This window comes from Acomys russatus, chromosome 5, assembly GCF_903995435.1.
Source record: "Acomys russatus chromosome 5, mAcoRus1.1, whole genome shotgun sequence".
Classification (NCBI taxonomy): Eukaryota; Metazoa; Chordata; class Mammalia; order Rodentia; family Muridae; genus Acomys; species Acomys russatus.
This window is the reverse complement of record NC_067141.1, coordinates 18,298,668-18,317,945: the sequence shown is the minus strand read 5'-3', so window position 1 is coordinate 18,317,945 and position 19,278 is coordinate 18,298,668.

Sequence of the window (19,278 nt, the reverse complement as noted above, 5' to 3'; positions counted from 1 at the left end):
GCACCGGCAATTCCCAGGCACCTAGTAAGGTCCCCAAAGCACAGCACACTTCCCAAGTTGACCACACATCTTGATCCTGGGGGTTCTGTGCATTAACAGAACCCAGGGAGAATGGTCATTTTGATGATGAAGAAGCACCGGCGCCTGTACAAAGCCTCTACGAGAAAGTGGAGGGTCCTACCACGATCACCTTTCTACTATGAGTCAATAAGACAATGAAGTGCTCAGGCAGCCAGTAATTGAATCTGCTCAAGCTGGTCCAGGGGATTCTGGGGACCCTGTCTCTTGAGTACAGCTATCCCCAACTATGTGTGAGAATCTTAACAGTGATGAATGACTATGCCTGGATTGAAGATCCCAGATCCCAGAGCAAAGCTGTCCAGTGTCAGATGGCCACATTTCAGCCATTATCTCTGTCTGGGTTCCTAAATTCACTTCACATTCTGATCCTGGCCTCCTTACAGAGAAACACACACACACGCACGCACGCACACACACACACACACACACACACACACACACACACACACACACACACACATTGTGGGGGGAATGAGAGAGGGGGAAAGAGACAAGGGGTGGGGAAGAGGCAGGGGGATGAGGATAAGATATCTTCCAGAAGTCCTTGCTTTTCTAAATATTTATCTCTGCCAGCAGAGCAAATCACAGTGAGTAGAAGGGCCACCAGAAGAAAGAAGCTCCACGGGCAACAGTGGTACACCAGGGCTCCCATGTGTCCCTCTCTTTATCCTTATTGGCACACCCAGTAGGGGGTGTTAACTATGCTCCCATCTCAGCTGGAGGAGGGTGAGGTAGATGGAGGTCAGGAAGCTGTTCTGTGTGGCATGTGTCTGCGCACTCCCAAGCTCATCAAACATGTAGCATGGCCTGTCTATCCCATGAAGAGCTGCGGCATGGCTTTTCATGCCCTAAGTCCTGGCCTCCAAAAACTCACAGATACTGCAGGATGACCAGATGGTGTCCAGGGCCTCAGACTTAAGCATTGCTCACACTCTCCAGAGAATGCATGGTGACTAGAGACATTTCTCTATCCCCTCAACCTGCCCCTTCCACTCCACGGGACTGGTCTCCACACCACTCCTCAGAGACATTTGAGACTCCCTCGGGAATGGAAATTCAATTGTGAATGAGGACAGTTTCTATGTCACAGTGCATGCCCAGGCACAGGACCAATCACTGTGTTCTGACCACCTGTCTCATTGTAACTCTTATGAATCCAAGCCTGAACATCATCATCTGTGCAGTTTGGAAGCCTAGACCAAGGCTTAACAGAGCAGGGACTGGGCACCTCCCCTGAAGGAAGGAAGCAGGACCTGGCCAGATTCCTGCTTGGTGAACCGAGGACCATGTGGCTGGTAGAAAAAATGGCATAATAATAATGCTATTCCATCTTCTCTTAGTCCAGACAGAAGCTCCCAGCCTGGTTATGGCTCACAGCATCTGTGAAGGACACAGAGACAAACAGGCCATCAGCCTGGAATGGCCATCAGATTCTGAACACCACTTAGTCCCCACAGCCACCAGGCCACAAGTCATCTTTCCCAAGTGGGAACCTCAGCTCTGCAGCAACCCACAGAAAGAGGACTGGGAAGTTGCGCTGTGCCCAAAGTATTAACACTTTGGGTGCCTAGTGATTGGTAAAAATTAGTGAAGCCTGGAGCCTCTGCCTCCACCCTACAACTGTCACCTTTGCTACCTTAACCTTGAGGTCAGAGCCCTGCTCAGCTCTGCACTCAGCTCTGTCAACCATTTGATGAGTATTCCTCCGAAGCTGGAGGGCCTCCTTGATCCCAGGCTGAAGACACTAGCACAAAAGTAATTAGGATAGTTCCAAGGTTTTCAGGGACGTGGCCATCAGTGTACAGTTGGCAGCCAGCTGCTAGGAATCCCATTCCAGGCCCCGGAGCTATGACGACACACCTCCAATCCCTGTCCTAACCCTGAAGGGTTAACTTCACATCTGCTTTTCTTCATTGTTTCTTCAAGTCAGGCCCTCTGCCAGCCAACTTGGACTCTTGAGTATAATATATCTAATGAATAAACATCTTGGGAAAGGAGTTAAAACAGCCCTGGACAGCAGGGACTTTCTTTCACCTACCATCCTGAGTGAAGACTTAGGTAGAGCAGTTTAAAGCTTGCCTGGCATTGCTGCTTTGCCAGCTAGCCACTCACCTCCTGAGAGTACTGAAGGTGCCTCAGTTATACTATCCCCCTTGCCAGCTATTTAACCCCTCATCTATGCCACCCCTAAGTCATGCCACCCCCAGTTGTGAAGCCTCTTTGAACACAAGCCTCCATGTTACGCAAAACCTCAGCTATGCAACCCCTCAGCTATGAAACTCCCTAGCTGTGCAAGCCCTCAGCTATGTCACACCCCAGCTATGCAATTCCCAAGCTATGCAACCCATGAGCTATGCTACCCTCCAACTATACCGTATCCTAACTATGGCATACCCAAATGTCAATTTCCTATGCCATGCAGCCCCCATGCTTGAAACCCCTAGTTATGCAACCCCCTACTAAGCAAACTCCCTATTCAATACCCAGCTATGCAACTCCCGCCTATGCAACACCCCAAGAAAACCTCCAATCTATGCAAAACCCAGATGTGCAAATCCCCAGCCATGCCTGCCTTCCCTTTATTGTAGCACTTCAAGGTTCATGCTAGCTCTCTGAAGACAGATCTTGGGTCACTAGGGCTTTTCACTCTTCTAGAACAACATTCGTTTCTCTGCATGCTTCTATTCAAGAAATCCAAATCTAGAATGTTACCCCAGCACCTTCTCCTACTCTGCCCCTGTTGGCTGTATCACTGCTTTCAAAATATAATCCCTTCTCAAACCCCCCCGACACACACCACAGGTTCTCAGGACCCCAGGGTCACTCTGAATGAACATCCAGTCTAGTGGAGGAAGAAGCCCCAAATCTCCAGCAGAAGTAGCTCACCAGCTCTGGGCCCTGAGCTCCAGTTCTGTATTGCTGACCCAAAAAGACCAGACACCATAAGAAGTAACTTTCCTGTCCTCTGTCACACCTCTGTGCAACACACTGTGAAATCTGCAGGTGACATCAAAACGTTCTGCAAAATGGAAAAGAAAATAACTTTCTAGTCTGAGCAAGCCACCGCTGCAAACAAACGGTGACGATTTAATATGTTTATTGAAAGCTAAATTTTCTGCACTTTTGGCATGCTGCTTTGCCGGTGGGATCTTTCACACAGCTCAAACAGCCAGCCAGCTGTCCCCTCAGGCCACAAAATGCTAATAGACTGACAGCAATGGCTTGAGGAACTGTGGGAGTGATGCAATTTACTTCCACAAAATGTCATCAATAATACACAAAAAGTATTGTACAGCACAGTGTGATTGCTGTAATTCCTGGGCATGAATCTCGGGACACTCCAGGAGAGACCTGTGAGGGTGTATGCTCACTTGTATGGAAATGTGGGCCCATGTAGACATGGCATAGGGTGGAAAAGGGGATGAGGCTTAAATAGAAATCCTCTTATTCCCTCCCAGGCCCTATTGAAGCTGTGACTCAGAAAGCCACTTGTTAACTAAATAGGCTAAGAATCCTTCTTTCTTTCTTTGGTAACGAATTGGCTATGTAACTGGGCAGCATCTAGCATCATCCACAGACTTAACTGGAAGTAATCTGGCTTGTCCTTTCCCAGCAAAGCAATGGTCGCCTAGTCTACATAACCAGCTGGTTCACTAGGGATCTAGGGATCTTGCGCCCCATCAAGGACCTGGCATACAATACACACACACACACACACACACACACACACACACACACACACACACACACACACACAGAGTGCAGGGTCAGTAATTCCAGGACAGTCTGAGGCTTTGCTCTCTGTGATCAATTCTTTGCTAGTTTTTCAGGCAAGACAGGACAAGACTATGCATGTGGCAATCAGCCATCCTGCCGACTCCGGTGGGAACTAATGTCCTTCCCAGCTGAGAGGTGATGAGTAGCATCCCCCAGTATCAAAACAAGGAACTGCTTCTTGCCTCTAAATCCACCCAGCTTGTCTTGGAAATTGTGACGTGGACTGAGGGGAGAAGCAGAGCGAGTCGTTAGCAGTCACCACGCATTTCACTGTGAGACCTTCAGGTTCAGACGCCTAATACATCATGGGTGGCAGGAGCAGACCTACACGCACTGTGAGCAGCTCGCCACGGCGAGATCGAATGCTGATCTTTGTTTCTGTCTTTTCCTCACAAGAGTCTGGTCAGGATGTGGGCAGTGTGGGTGTCACTGTGGGTGTCACCAGCAGGGCCAGGCCAGGCCTCCCTTGGGATTGCTCTTCTGAGCCTGATGGGGTGGTCTTGAGCACTGCACCGACCTTATTCCTGGCACATTGCAGATCTTCTATGGGCCTGTGGGTGGCCAGTTCAGAGGTGTCAGTGTGGGACACTCATGCCCACACACCCAGCCTCCTTAGCTACCCCATCTCTGCCAAAGCTCTTCTCCTATATACCCATTTCTCCTTGCTGCTGGGAGTAATGAGAATTCAGATTCCCTCCTGATGGCTAAGAAACTGGGCTCTGAATTGGGAGGAAGTAGAAGGCTCAGCCCTTATAGCCACATCCCTGAAAGGCATCATCTCCTGGAGCGCAGTGTCAGGGTACCGCAACTCCTTCCCGCAACACAGGCACTGAGGTTTTGCCAGTGAGAAGGTATCTCCCAAACGCCAGCTGAGATACTAACTGTGTATTGGACTGGTCGTCCTGAGTCGGGGCCATTTATTTTGTCTCTCCTGGGCCATCTGGTTTCCCTTCTTAATGTTCTTCCTAGGAGAAGTAGTAGATTTTCCATAATGTCCCCCAGACAGTACACAGGAAGCAAGGATTCTAGGTAGATGGGGGAAGCACATTCACGAAGCTTTTGTATCCTGGGTGCTCAGGCTCACTGTTTCATAGGAAAGCTGTGTTCCAAGTCAATGCTTGCCATGGGCTCACCCTGAACCCTATCCAGGTTCCTAGCACACAGAAATGTATGAGAAACACCAAGTTCCTACCACCCACACTCCAGGGCCTGACAAGGCCGGGGCTGAGGCCATGCTCCGTACCATCTTTACAGGAGGCAGAGGGGAATAAAATGGAAAGACAAGAATGGCTTCCTTGTGGCCTTAGTAAATGTCCAGTCATTAATTCTGGAAGAATACCACCTATATGTCTCTAGCAATTTCTATCTATGAGCAGCAGCAGCAGCAGGCCTAGGCTTGTTCTTTGCTAAACATCAGAGAACAATTACTTTTTCTATGCACACACATGAAATATACATACGTACAAATGCCCTTCAGGATGTACATATGAATACATCTGTGGATATTGTATTCACTATGAGCATATGTACATAACTGTGAGTGCCTACATAAATTTACATGTGTGCACACAGTTACACACAAACATATGCATGGGCTATACATGTAAAAGTATACATGCACACACGTGCATATGCATGTCACATATGTATCCATACACACTCAGGCTTCTCTGGGTCTGCATTTGTATTGGTTCCTGTGCTAAGAAAATGCGGTGCCCCCAAGACACTGGAGAGCCCTGAGGAAATAGTGGCCCTCTATCTCCCTGCATAGCCCCAAACCCAGGCCCTACCTTTCTCCACCCCGGAAAGGAAAGCATCCAAAGATTCTTATTCAAACTAGCAAATACCTATTTGTTATCCCTAGGCCATATCTTTTATTTCTCCATCTATATGGTAATATTTCTCAACTTTGCTTCTTATAGAAATGTTCAAACGTGCATGAAAGTAGCAAAGCCACCTGGCTGGCCCTGTGCATCCATCACTAAGGATTCAGCCCTGCCTGTGTCTGATTGCCAGATTTCTTCCCTCTGTTACCAGTGAGGAAGGTGAGTGTCAAAACGCAGAAGCTCCAACACTCTGTCCTGCTCGCTGTCCTTGAGTTGCGCCTGCTCAGGTTCAGGTCCAGCACCTGGCAGGAGACTGCTAAGCCAGCCACTGACCAGGCTGAGCTCTGTGTCCTGCCTACGAATGCGGACTGCAGTGTCCACCCACAGGGCCATCTTGAAAATTAAATCTTAAACTTCCCAGATGTCTAACGGCACCTGGTGCTCCATAAGCATGTGACTTGTACCAGTTATGAATTCATAATTGTCATTAGCTGTATGGCTCGACACTAAATCCCTTAGGGTAAAGGCTCTCACTCTAAGCGGCAGCTGTTTCTTCCCCAGGTCCCTATGAACTGGGTTAGATTCATTCTAGGGTCCCTAACCCATCCGGGCTTCAGCAGAGGCCTAGGAGCAGGGTCCCCACAGCTGCCACGAACCACAGACAGGACAGTGACAAGCTGCAGCGTGGGCCACCAGGAAGGTGTGCAGATTTGCAGACAGAGAGGAAGCCAGCAGAGACTGAAAGAGAAACTTAACAAGACTGAGGTCCCATGGGCACTCCAACGGGGACAGGGACGCACATGTGTAGTCCCCAGGAGGGAAGAGCATAATAGCTGGCTAGCAGCTTCTGATATCACAGGTCAGAACGAGGCAGGAGAGCTCACTGCTACCATGAAAAGGAAACAAGGCCAGCCCCCTGTATCCTGTCCCAGGCTCATGCCCAATAGAACCATGCCCAATGTTACTCTCACAGGATCTCACATCCAGCTTATATACCAACAGTACCACGCCCAGAGACCCATATCTAGATAGAATACCAAGGGTGTGTGCCTCAGGGTTCCCAAATAGTGCCCTTGTCCAGCAACTACACACAGCGCATATTCCCAGGGCCTGTGATCAGCACCCACACCCACTGTGCATACACCGTCTCTATCCTCTGTGACTCCTACTCTTCAAACAGTCGCAAGGCCTGTGTCTAGGCACACAGGAGGCTGTACCTAACCCCGGGGCATGCCGTCCCTTTCTCTTCCAAACTCACATGTCTATGATCTTCTACTCTCGGAGCAATGAAGAATGGCCCGAGCTCGAGGACAAGGAACAGAAGACACTCCTGCTCCTGACATGAACATAGCAGTCCGTGATTTGGACCCAGGGTTGTGGACTGAGCCCCTCCGAGCAGCAGCTGGGAAGAATTCACTCCCCTACCTTAGATAAGGCTGGGGTGGCAGGCCCAGCCCCACCCTGGCTCTCCATCTGCAGCCTCTGTCCCCACCTAGCCACAACTATTTACAGTGTGCACACAGATCCTGATCAAAATAATATTCTCTGTGTCCTGGGTCTGAATCATAATGCCATCGGCCCTAATGTGGTTCATCTGGCCCAGCAACTGCTAGGCAGCTACAATTCATTTCCAGAGTCGCCTCTGATGAAATTAACATTCCACGGGTGGCAGGATCATTTCTCAGGTAGGACTGGGTGCCCTCTCCTTAACAAGGCACTTAAAAAATAAAAATGATGTCTCCAGTTAGAGTGGTCACTGCAGTCCCAACCCTTCTTTAACAGCTTTCAAAGACTGTTTAAAATTCTTTCAGCCCAGCCTCAGGCTAAACGGGAATTTTTTTTTTAAGGAAGTAAACAAAAGTCACAAGGCTTCCCATCTGGGAATTATCTGGAAATGATTAATTCCTGGCTTGAGTGCAAAGAAGCCCTTCCTGTAATTGCTGTAGCAGGTGGGAAAAGGTGCAGTCTGGGCAAAGGCGAGGAAACACTGCTTGCCAGGATGACGAGTGAACATCCTCTGAGTCTAATGCAAGACCAGGGGCACAAAGGCCCTAGGTTGAACCTAGGTTGAGCTTGGCCCGGCCTGGCCACTAGCTTCAGCAGTTTGTTCTTTGTGATTTTACCCAGAAACCGGATGTGGTTTATAGGAAAACAGCTCCCTGGGCCAGGCCACTGCTGTCATATGTCCTGTTTCTTCTCTCACACTCTACAGGCCCATGTTCCAATCCGGAAAGGGACCCACATGGTCTTTTAGCTGACATCATTGTTTGAAGCCTTACACTGACATCATTGATTATATCCTTTCACTCTCAGATAATCTGATCCAATTATATATGTGTGTATGTATGTATATATATATATATACATATATATATATATATATACATTATACACTTATACATAAATGTGCAGCTAAATCCAAGAAGTCTCGTGTTCAAGAATCCCATGGGACTCCAATGCATCCACTGGGATGAGAAGAAGAAAAGGGGGGTAAAGCGAGGGAGGGAAGGAGGAGAGGAAAGCAAGAGAGCAGACCTTTAAGAAAACAGATAGTCCAGAGGAAGAGCACATGCCCTGAGAGACGGTCGAACATTCCCCATGAGTGCTTCATACTTTAGAGGAGTGGAATAGGGACAGAAATTCAATAGGAACACTCATCCAAAGGCAAGGCTGTAAAACAAGAAAATAAGATGAAAATGGAAATCATAGGCTCCAGGAAACAAGTTTGCCCAAAACATCATCATTATGAGGACTCTGCTATGCTGTGAATCAAAACACGGAGAAAGGTTTCATATGAGTAACTCTGAATGAGTAAGTGGAAAAATAGAGATGGCCGAGGGGCAGCTGAGAAGATGAAGCAGGAGTTAATAGGAGGGAGAGATAATAGGACGTAAGGATAGCAGTGGTCCTGCCTAGCAAGCTTGTCTCCCAGAACCACATTTGGGTTTCTTGGTTAAATCACAGAGAACAAGCTGCCAGACAAACCTTGATGAGGGGACTCATTTTCACATTTAGAGAGTGTGGTGGCTTGAAAAAGAATGGCCCTAATAGGCTCATTCACTTGAATGGTTAGTAGTCAGGGAGTGGTACTACCTGAGAAGGATTAAGAGGTGTGGCCTTGTTAGAGTAGGCGTGGCCTCTTTCGAGAGAGGATATCACTGGGGAGGTAAGGGAGGAGGAACTTTGAGGTTTCTGAAGTCCAAGCCAGGCCCAATGTTTCTCCCTTCCTGCTGCCTACAGATCCAGATGTAGAACTCCCAGCTACTTCTCTCCACAATGTCAACCTCCATGCCACCATTCTTCTTACCATGATGACAATGAACTAAACCTCTGAAGCTGTAAGCCAGCCCCAATCAAATGCTTTCCTTTATAAGAGTTGCCATAGGCCATGGTGTCTCTTCACAGCAATAGACAGCTGACTAAGACAGAGAGGTAATTCTTGCACTTCCTGGGACAATACAGAATTCTTTAAGACTAAGAACAATCAGCTGACTTGGAGCCCTCTATGCCTCGACCACGGTTGTCAAAGGTGATAGGGCCACGTCTACAAGGTTGTAAGAAAGAGACATCTACTTCAGCTAGCTGGGGATTCGAGTTTAAGACAATAAAAGCCGACATTTTTGTTAGGCCCAAAGCAGGCTCCCCAAAATGCAGAACTGATGGCATTGTCCTAAACAGAAGGACTCTGACTAGGTAAACAGAACCTAAATCCAGCGTTCCTCAGGAATCTCATAGGTGTGTTTCTGCTTACCAGGAAAAGCACTACCTCCTTTATCCACTCTCAATAATCAACTACCTCAGGTAAAGGCATCTAGCTCCCCATTAATCCGAACAGCCTGCATCAGCTCAAACCCCCCACCGGGCTGACTATCATATAAAACACCCTTCCAGCTGAGCTGTTGTTCCCTATTCCTGTGAAAAAACACAGCAGTTTGCTCTCCAATAAGCTGTTTTCTCCCAACAGAGTGGTCTAGTTCAGTGGTTTCACTGCGCCACCCTTGCTTACAGCTTTCACCTTATTGGAGCTCAGGGAAGCATAGACAAGAAGATGACAATGGTGACATTTTCATACAAAATCTTTGTGCTCATCTCCTTTTTGTTGTCATTATTAAAAAAAAAAAAAAAAAAAACCAGTCTTAACCACAAGCAACTTAGAGGACTAAAGTATCTCTTTTTAGACTTGATACCCTATGAGCATATAAAGGTGGAGGAAGTCCCCCTCAGTCACAGTCATAGGGGAGGGGGGTAGGGGGAAAATGGGAGGGAGGGAAGAATGGGAGGATACAAGGGATGGGATAACCATTGAGATGTAACAAGAATAAATTAATTTTAAAAAAAAGAAAGTATCTTTTCTTGCAGGTTATAGTTTATCAAGGAAGAAAGAAGGGGCAGGAACCCAAGCCAGAAACTCAAAGCAGAAAACATGAAGAAACACTGCTTACTGGCTCATTCACAGACTCCTGTTTACCTACCTTGCTTATATAGCTCAAGACCACATGCCTAGGGAATAGTGCTGCCCACAGTGGACAAGACCCTTCTACACAGATTAATAATTAAGACAACCACTCACAAACATACCCATAGGTCAATGGTGGCAACTCCTCAATTAAAACTTCCCTCTCAGATGACTCTAGCCTGTATTAAGTTGACAATGGAGGCTAGGTAGGACAATTCCCAAAAGTAACTAGCAGGGAAATTTCAGGGGGCACCAGGAAAGCAGAGATGGGCCATCCCAAAGGCAGACATGTGTTCTCGTCTTTGAGAGCTTAGGAACAGGAAAACAGAGTTCTCCCAGGAATTGATAGACAATAAATCCAGACACCAGGGAATGAAATGACCTACGAATGAAGAAGTCTGTCTGAGGAACCATGACAAGGGAAAGGTCCATAAGCAAGGATGGAAAAGAAACATATAGAAATTAAGCTTCAAAGTGAACATGATGCTCATGGTCACAGACGGAGAAGAAACTCGGCAGGACTCCTGGTTTTGTTTTGTTTTGTTTTGTTTTGTTTTGTTTTGTTTTTTCTTCTCCAGGAAAGAATGGGTCAGATGTGAAAATGGAGCATGCCAACTGACTTTGACCTCACCATTTCTCACAATTATCTGTCAGAGCCCCAAGCCACCATTATGTCACTAAGATCTCATTTAATTAGAACTATTAATCTGAAGTTGAACAGTCCATCAAGCTCTGCATGTGTTGCCTTTGTTGTATTCATGCAAAATTAAAGTGAATCACAATTTGCAGCATATCACACATCATATAACCCACTTTTATCATTGTGGTGAACTACTTGAGCCAGTAGACAGACTGACAGCCACTCTTCTGCCATATGTAGAATAAAAAGAGGCTTTGGAGAAAGTTCACCAAACATTAACCAAACACCTTGTCTTAGTTATAGTCACTTCTGATGTGATAAAGCACCATGACCAAAGAAACTTGTGGAGGAAAAGATTTATTTGGTTTATTCTTCCACACCACTGTTTATCGTTGGAAGAAGTCATGACAGAAATTCAAACAAGGCAGGGACCTGGAGACAGAAGCTGATGCCGAAGTGATGGAAGAATGCTGGTTACTGGTTTCTTTCTCATGGCTTGCTCATCTTGCTTTCTTATGGTACCCAGGACCACCAGCCCAGGGATGAATCCTCCCATAATGGAATAGGTTCTTCCCCCATCAATCACTAATTAAGAAAAATGCCTTACAGCCAGATCTTATGGAGCTATTTTCTCAATTGAGTGTCTCTCATTTTCAGATATCACTAGCTTGTGTCAAGTTGACAGAAGACTAGCCAGCACATATCCCCAGGGACCTTGTCAGCCACCACATGCCTAAGATTTGATCTGAAATGTCCTCCATGGGTTCATGTTTTTGAGGCCTTAGTCCCAAGCTCACAGAACTGTTTTTGAGAGGCTGTGGAGCCTTCAGGAATTAAGACCTGGATGGTGGAAGTAAATCACAAGTTTGGGCCTTTGAAGAATAGCCCAGTCCTAGTCCTGTCTGTCTCTCTCTGTTCCTTCCTCTATGACCATGAACAAGCCTCTAGTACATACAGTGCTATGATGGAGCAAACAGCTCTGCTTTGCCCCTCCCTCCCAAGATGGACTGTGACTCCCTGAAACCATGAGACAAAGCAAATCTTTCTTTCCTTAAAAGTTACTTTTACAAAGTATTTTGTCATATCAATAAGCAAAGTAGCTAGTATACACTTTTATGCATTTCTTTATGGTTGAACATTTTGGTAGGCACATATCATTATTCCCAAAACAGAGAAGTCCAGAAGTAAACATTTGCCATTGGACAAAATCTATAAAGTCCCAACTGGTCATACAAATTGCCCAGCATGCCTCCACTTATCCACCAAGCCCTTTCCCATCTCTTTCTTAGTCCATTCAAGTCTCGTAACTTCTCTGATCTCTTCCTCTGCCTTCAGTAAGTGTATGTGACCACACAATGTCATCAATGCACAAACAGATGGAAAGAAAGCTAGCTGTGGGCCAGCATCCCACAGTCTGTGAACTTTGTAAGAACAAAGGTAGATACATAGATGATATATAGACCAAAAGGTAGAATATGACATTATGAAAACTCAATCCCAGCAAAATGATTTTTAGTACAACTCAAAAGAGAAATTCAGTATTACATATTCTTGTTAAGAAGTTAGGTTCTCCAGAGGTCCAGGATGTCTACTGTGAGATAGTGTCATATGGACATGTCAGGGAAACCGTATCCATGGACTCTCAAAAACAACTGCTTTAAACAAGACTTGCAAAATGGCTGCATAGCTCAACGAATGTGCCAATATGAACGGGGGAAATTTCACAAGGCCTCAACCCTAGATGAAGACTTTAATCCATGCATGGCTGATAAGAGAGGGAAGAGGTTTTCTTCAGGGAAGCACCCAGGCTAGGATTTCTAATTCTAAGTGTTTGGCCCTAAATACATGTGCATATGAGTAACACTAAAGGACTCAGTAGGTAGAAGAACTTGTGAATTTAAGAAGGGTGACAGGGGAAGAGTTGGAAGGGAGAAAGGAGGGGGTGGAGATTGTGTAACTACAGTACTCATGTGTGAAATTATAAAAAAAAAAACTAACAAAGAAAAAATTATGATAGGACATAAAGTAGGGATAGAGCTGTGATTGAGGGTCTTGAGGGAGTAGGATAGGGAACTCAGAGGTGGACATGATTGAGATATTTTGTGTACATGTATGAACATTTCAAAGAATAAATAAAAATTCTAACCGAAATTAAAAAAAAAAAGAAGTTAGGTTCTCCCCATATAGCTCGATTATAATACAAGGTTTACTTCCAATACTTTGAAAGTGCTATTGCAGGCTGTTTAGGATAAATAAATTATACAAGTTAATTGTTAGTTGGTCAAATCATGGTCATAGCAATCACTAGTCTACTTTTATCACAACAATATACATCTTAGGTGGAACAGATAGATATGATTCTATAGAAAGATAAGGTAAAATAGTTAGATAAGATCTTCAAAAACCTCAGAGACATACAGAATTTATTTAATTTAAACATGTTTTTATTATTTTAAAGATTCATTGACAACGAGACAGGTAAACTCCTGGAAACACCCAGCCCACCTCAAAGAGGATGATGAGCATCAAAGAACCTCCTTATGGAGATAGCTTCAAATGTAGCAAAAATCTACCAGGTAAAATGTCCTCGCTTCTACCATAGGCATAATTCTACCTAAAAAGGGGAAAGCTTGGAAGCAGGCTGAGTTGATGGCCAAATTCTGCCAAGACAGAGTAAGTAAGTCCTCAATAGTTCCTGCCTCATAAATATGTCTGTCAGATAAATTAAAGACATAAGAAGATGATGCTCCAACATTATAGAGAGTTTGTGGTGGCTTCTCAGGTAGCAAACTGTCTTTGTAATCTTCTAATTTGGGAAGCAGCTAGCCTGCACATCCTGTATACTCAGGTAATTAATTTTATTCCTTCTCAAGTCTCTGATGAGGTTGAAGACCAGATAGTTTAGTTTTTACAATTAAGCGTAGTTGTTTAGGGGTTAAAATGTTTTTAGGTCTAGATAGATGTTTTAAGTTGATGATGATGAGATATGATAGATACTGATTTACTTTCAAAATTTTAAACACACCAAGATAGGAAAGACATTTTCTTCAAGGCTGCCAAATAGCCAAAACACTAAGAATGTAACATTTATATTATTCTTGATTGTTTAATGGTTCTTCTTGCTATAGGTAGTTTATTGTATATATGTGTAATAATATAAGTGTATATGTAAAAAATTAATAAATATATATATCTATATACATAAAAGATATACAGTCAAAAAAAGAAGTTATGTTCTCAAAATGGAGAGAAATTTTCAAATAGAAGAAAAAAGCTTTGGACAACATGAAGGGCCTCTCATTCTGTGCAACGATGGCACACAGAGAACAAAAAGAGAGCACAGTGCTTTGTCACAGTTCAAGGACCAGGGAACATGGCCCAGGCGCAGCCCATCTCAGCATAGTCAGAAAAGTACCACAGTCCACCTTCATCCCTAACGTACCCTGGATCTGGTAAGATGGGGACCGAGTGTGTACATAGTGACATTCCAAAGAAAAGATCTCATTAGCTAGACCAAAATATAAGAGCAATAGCTCAGAATACAATTCTGTACTGACGAGGGGTTAAGAGAGGCTCCATAGTGTCAGAAATCTGAGAACAAGAGTCTCCTGTAGCTAGACCAAAATATCAGAGCAATAGCTCAGAATACAATTCTGTACTGACTGGCTAAGAGAAGCTCCATAGTGTCAGAAATCTGAGACCAAGAATGCCAGCACGGCACTCGAGGTCAGAGGTCACTTGCCCTAGAAAAGGGGCATGGAGACCCATTCACTCCTCACCCATGTGCCAGCATGACAACTCTCCTCAAACTGGAAGGCAAAGCAGCAGGCTACTCCCTTTTCACCCTCAACTCAGCCTCTGCCATGAGAACTCCCCAGCAAGGGATGGGCCCAGTCTGTGAGACACATATATGCAGAGTATTTGCAAACCCCAGGTTCTAAAATCACTCAAGACTAGAAGATACGCACCACAGCCTAGGGCAGCACTACCTTCCCTGGCTGGAAGAAAAGAGATGGGTCCTCCCACAACCCCAACATGAAAAAGACGTCAGTCTCTCAACCCTACACACACACACACACACACACACACACACACACACACACATTACAACTTCCTAGCTTCTTCCTCTGCTTCTTGATCCCATAAAGAAGATTCTACATTCCCAGAGGTTCCTCTTAGCACGTGGCATATGCTTGGTGCTCTCATTTCTTTTCTGTTGTTATGAGAAAACAACAGGATGAAAAGATTTGTTTGGGCTCCCAGTTACGGAGGAATAGAGTCTATCATGGACAGCAGGAACAGTATGGCAGCAGGAGCATGGGGCTGGCCTGACCATCAAGAAGCAAACTGTTTGATCCACATAGCGGAGGCAGAGAGAGAGAGAGAGAGAGAGAGAGAGAGAGAGAGAGAGAGAGAGAGAGAGAGAGAGAGAGAGAGAGAGAGAGAACACAAGAGGGTCCAGGCCACAAACCCTCAACGCCCACTCCCTTCCAAATATCACACTTCCTCTAGCAAGGCTCTACCTCCTAAAGGTCCCACAAACTTCCAAAACAGTGCCTCCAACTGGGAGCCAGGTATTCAAATCCATGAGGCTATGAGGAACATTCTCCTTCAAACCATCATCCCTGGTTTGCTCCCCAATAGCCCATCTGGTTTACACATAGGAAGATGCAGAATACCTATGTCTACACGACTGCACCCAACCACGCCGTGCCTCTTACCTGCAAGGGAACCATTTCTCACTCCCTTTGAACAAGCTTCCCACTACAGCACCTACTTGGTGGCCATTCCTTAACATGGCTAAGTAGGCTGAAATAAAGCTGAATGAAAAGGACCTCCTAAGTGCTGTGCAATGATGCCAAAGAAAATCAAATATGTGCTAAGAGCATGGGCTTCCTTGCAGGGTCTACAGCAGCTGTCCAAATAGCCCTGCCTTTCCAGCCCATTAGTCCACCATCGGGAGCCCATCATTAAGGCTCAGCTCACTGCGCTGCTAAGCTTTCTGGCTCTGAAGCCCTCGGAAGTTATTAGGCAAAGTGTGTTATTCTGGAAATTTCTGTGCATCTGTCCTAAGATATATGTGCTGCTGTATGGCTGGCTTCTGTCCCAAAACCCATGCATCCACTTGACATTATAGAAAAGCAGAAGGGGTGTGAGGCATGGCCTGCACAGTCTCCTGCAGCACTGTTAAACCAACAGGGACAGAAGTGACATGCCTTTTCTCTGAAGGAGCTAGTAGCTATGACCAGGCCTGCACCCCAAACCCACCGTACACACCATGTCACCCTATTCAACAACCTATCACAGCTCTCTCATTGGGCAGAGCATCATCATGTCATTCACATCCCAACATGGGAGTGAGAAGCACCATGGCTGTCTCCTTCCTCTAGTGCCATGCAGCTCAGCATACACTTACAACTGGGCAACAGCAAGCTGCATAGATTGTCAGGTCTTCTTGCCTGCATGGAAAGGGGGCAGAACTGGGTAGATGCTATGTTGGCAAATTTCCCTGTGTAGAATTACAGAATCAAGCAAATGCACAGCCGCATTGGATGCTTACTAGAAAAACAAATGCACTTCCTGAAGATTTTCATGTTTAGGAAAAAAACAGCCACTGTCGAGTTTTACATCCCAGAAGCTGCATTTTGCACAGCAGCCTGAGCTCTTGAGAATGTGTGTGGTAGCCTGGGGTGATGGGCAATCAGACCACAAGGGAAGCTGTCAGATTCAGGGAACTTAGGGGTTGGTGTGTGGTTGCCCACAGAGCCACCTCCTCCATAGCTGCCTCAGCTGACTTGTCCAACAGGGCTCCGGAGTTACCCATGAGTACATTATCAACCAACAGATCAATTGACAAAGCACACCCGTGATGGCTCATGACTAATGATAAAATAAAGTTTTACCACAGCAAAGGGAGTGAAAGCAAGCACGAATAAGCTTGAGCTTGGTTGCCTAGAACCAGCATCAGAAATTCAGGACACAGCTTTCTCTGTCTCTGGGACAATGTCCAGATTCCATAGCCTCGAGCTCTCTACCCCCCCCCATCCTGGATTCTCAAAACCTATGACTTTTTCAGAATGACTCAAAGTCCTCATCACTTTTCATCTATTCAGAAAGCATCGGCACCAGCCACGTCCTGAGCCATGTCACAGGTGCCATATGTCCCATAGTCCCAGCTTCCTGCAGCTCAGATGCGTATTCTCACTCATAGATCTGAGTTTGCTGTGAACATGAAGGTGTCAAGTAAAAGCACAGACTTTTGTTAAAATGTATTTGTATTTTTATTTATTAGTTTGCGGTAGCTAATAGATGTGCGTGTGTTTGCCAAACTCCATGCTCCGTGCCCAGTGCCTTATTCACTTCTCCTGAACACACTGATTTGACCTGAGGGTTTCTGACTCAAGCTTGGCCAGGCACACACGCTCCTGGAATCTGGATTTAGGAAGCAAGAAGTGCCTGGTGTCTGCAGAGACACTGGAGCAAGTGAGATAAGGCCATGGCTGGTGAGCTTCAGGGAGAGGCTGCAAGTCTGCTGAGATCTGCTTTTGAAGCAACAGCAGCCCTTCCCCCACAGGGTTCAGTGTACTAGAACTTTGCAAGTTCACCTTCCCTTTCATAAACTACTTCTATTTGGTTTCTATACCTAGCAACCAAAAAAGCAGCTGCAAGCTGGCCCTCCTGCAAGATTTCCCTGAGACTGCATTGTATGACACCTGACTCTGTACAGCTCACACACTAATTCAGCTTTGCATCCCCTCTATGAAACAAGAGATACCCATGACCTGCCCAAGCCACACTCCCACCACCATGTAACCAGGTTGGTAGTCTGCTTACCTAGCATGAACAAAGCCCTCCATCCAATCCCAGCACCTGGTGGTACACCCTTATAATCCTAGCACATGGGAAGTGGAGGCAGGAGGATCAGAAGTCCAAGGCCATCTCTGGCTACAGGGCAAGGTTAAGACTATCCTAGAATACATAACTTCTTGTTTCAAAAGAAAAGCAAACCGCCAAACAAGCCACACTCTTAAGACGAAATAATGCAGAGTGACCTGTCAGGCTGAACCTGCCTAGACAGTGGCTGCCGCCCGTGTCTCCATGCGGGCTGTACCTCCACTTGAAGCTCAGCCTCTGGTACATGGGTTCTAAGTGCAACTACATCCAGCCAACATCTGCGGTTCCTGTGCAGGCAGGGATGCCCAGCAGAGACAAGCCTGTGTAAGATGCAAGCAGCCTGAGTAAGGAGCAAGGCTTCTAACAGACAAGCACCCTGCAGATGTCTGGCTCCATGCCTGGCGGACACCAGAAATCAGTTTTCATTTTCTCTGAGGCACTGTGAGCAGTTTCAAAGCACTCTCCCACTTGCCAATTGGCTGAATTCTCCAACTGTGCCAACCTCGCTAAGCCTAAAGGCGAGACCACCAGTTACTCAACAGTTCAGGGTAGCCATGGGGTCCTGATATGCTCTCTGCAGTGTTTCTCATAGTGACACAAGCTCCAGCAAACTCACAAGGGGAGAAAACCTGAGCCTAAAGGCAGAAACATTTGACAGAGCTTTAAGGTCACAACAGAAATTCTATAGGGAGGTGCATACAGGAGGCCATGGCTGCCAGCCCAGCACTGGCAAGCTACAGTATGCGGTTAGGTCACACCCATCCCCAGGGCCCCAGGAAGAAAATCTGACACCTTGCTGCCACAGAGGCTCTGGGTTAACTGTGTTCCCAACAGGCATAGTGTCCACTTCTCTTCCTCCCAAATGTTTCAATTTGGTCAGCTCCAGCCACTGTTTCTATCAAGCACCATAAATGCTCCTAAGAGACAAGGATTTTACCTGTGATGAGCCAGGGGCTCCACTGTTCTGCGCCTTCGAGCACTGCCTGCCAGAGAGACACTGGAGATCACACGAGGCGCTGCGTTCTTGAGAGGCAAGAAAATTTCTTCAGACACAACAGGCTCAGAAAGCATTTTTCCTATATCAAACTGGACAGCCAGGCAAGAAACAGATGGCCAGAGAACCATAGGACTTTTAGTTCATGCCTAGAAGATCACCTGAGCCCTAGCTCCCAATTCCACAAATGCATAGGGGTTGTGAAGCCTGGGAGATGATATCTACACTCTAAAAAAAAAAAAAAAAACCACACCAATGTAATCTTGGCTTCCTCCTCAGGCCTGTGGGAACTCCAGTAAATGTTAGGAACCTGGGTGGGTAAAGAGAAACTCCGCATCCACTGGCATGCGCGCGTGTGGTGTGTGTGCATGCTCTCCTGACTTCCGCTCAAACAATCCACTCCCACAAAGCAGGCAAGACCTATGATAGGAAGCTCCAAGAGGGTTCAGGAGTAGTAGGACTTTGGTTGAGGGCCCTCCACCAAGACCAACTGCCCTCTGATGAGCTGCTTCTTGCAAAGGAGGAAACTCCATGAGGGTCTCTGACTCGCTTACGCTCACACAGTTTAGAAGCTCCAGAATCAGAACTGAGGTTCAGGTCACTGCAAGGC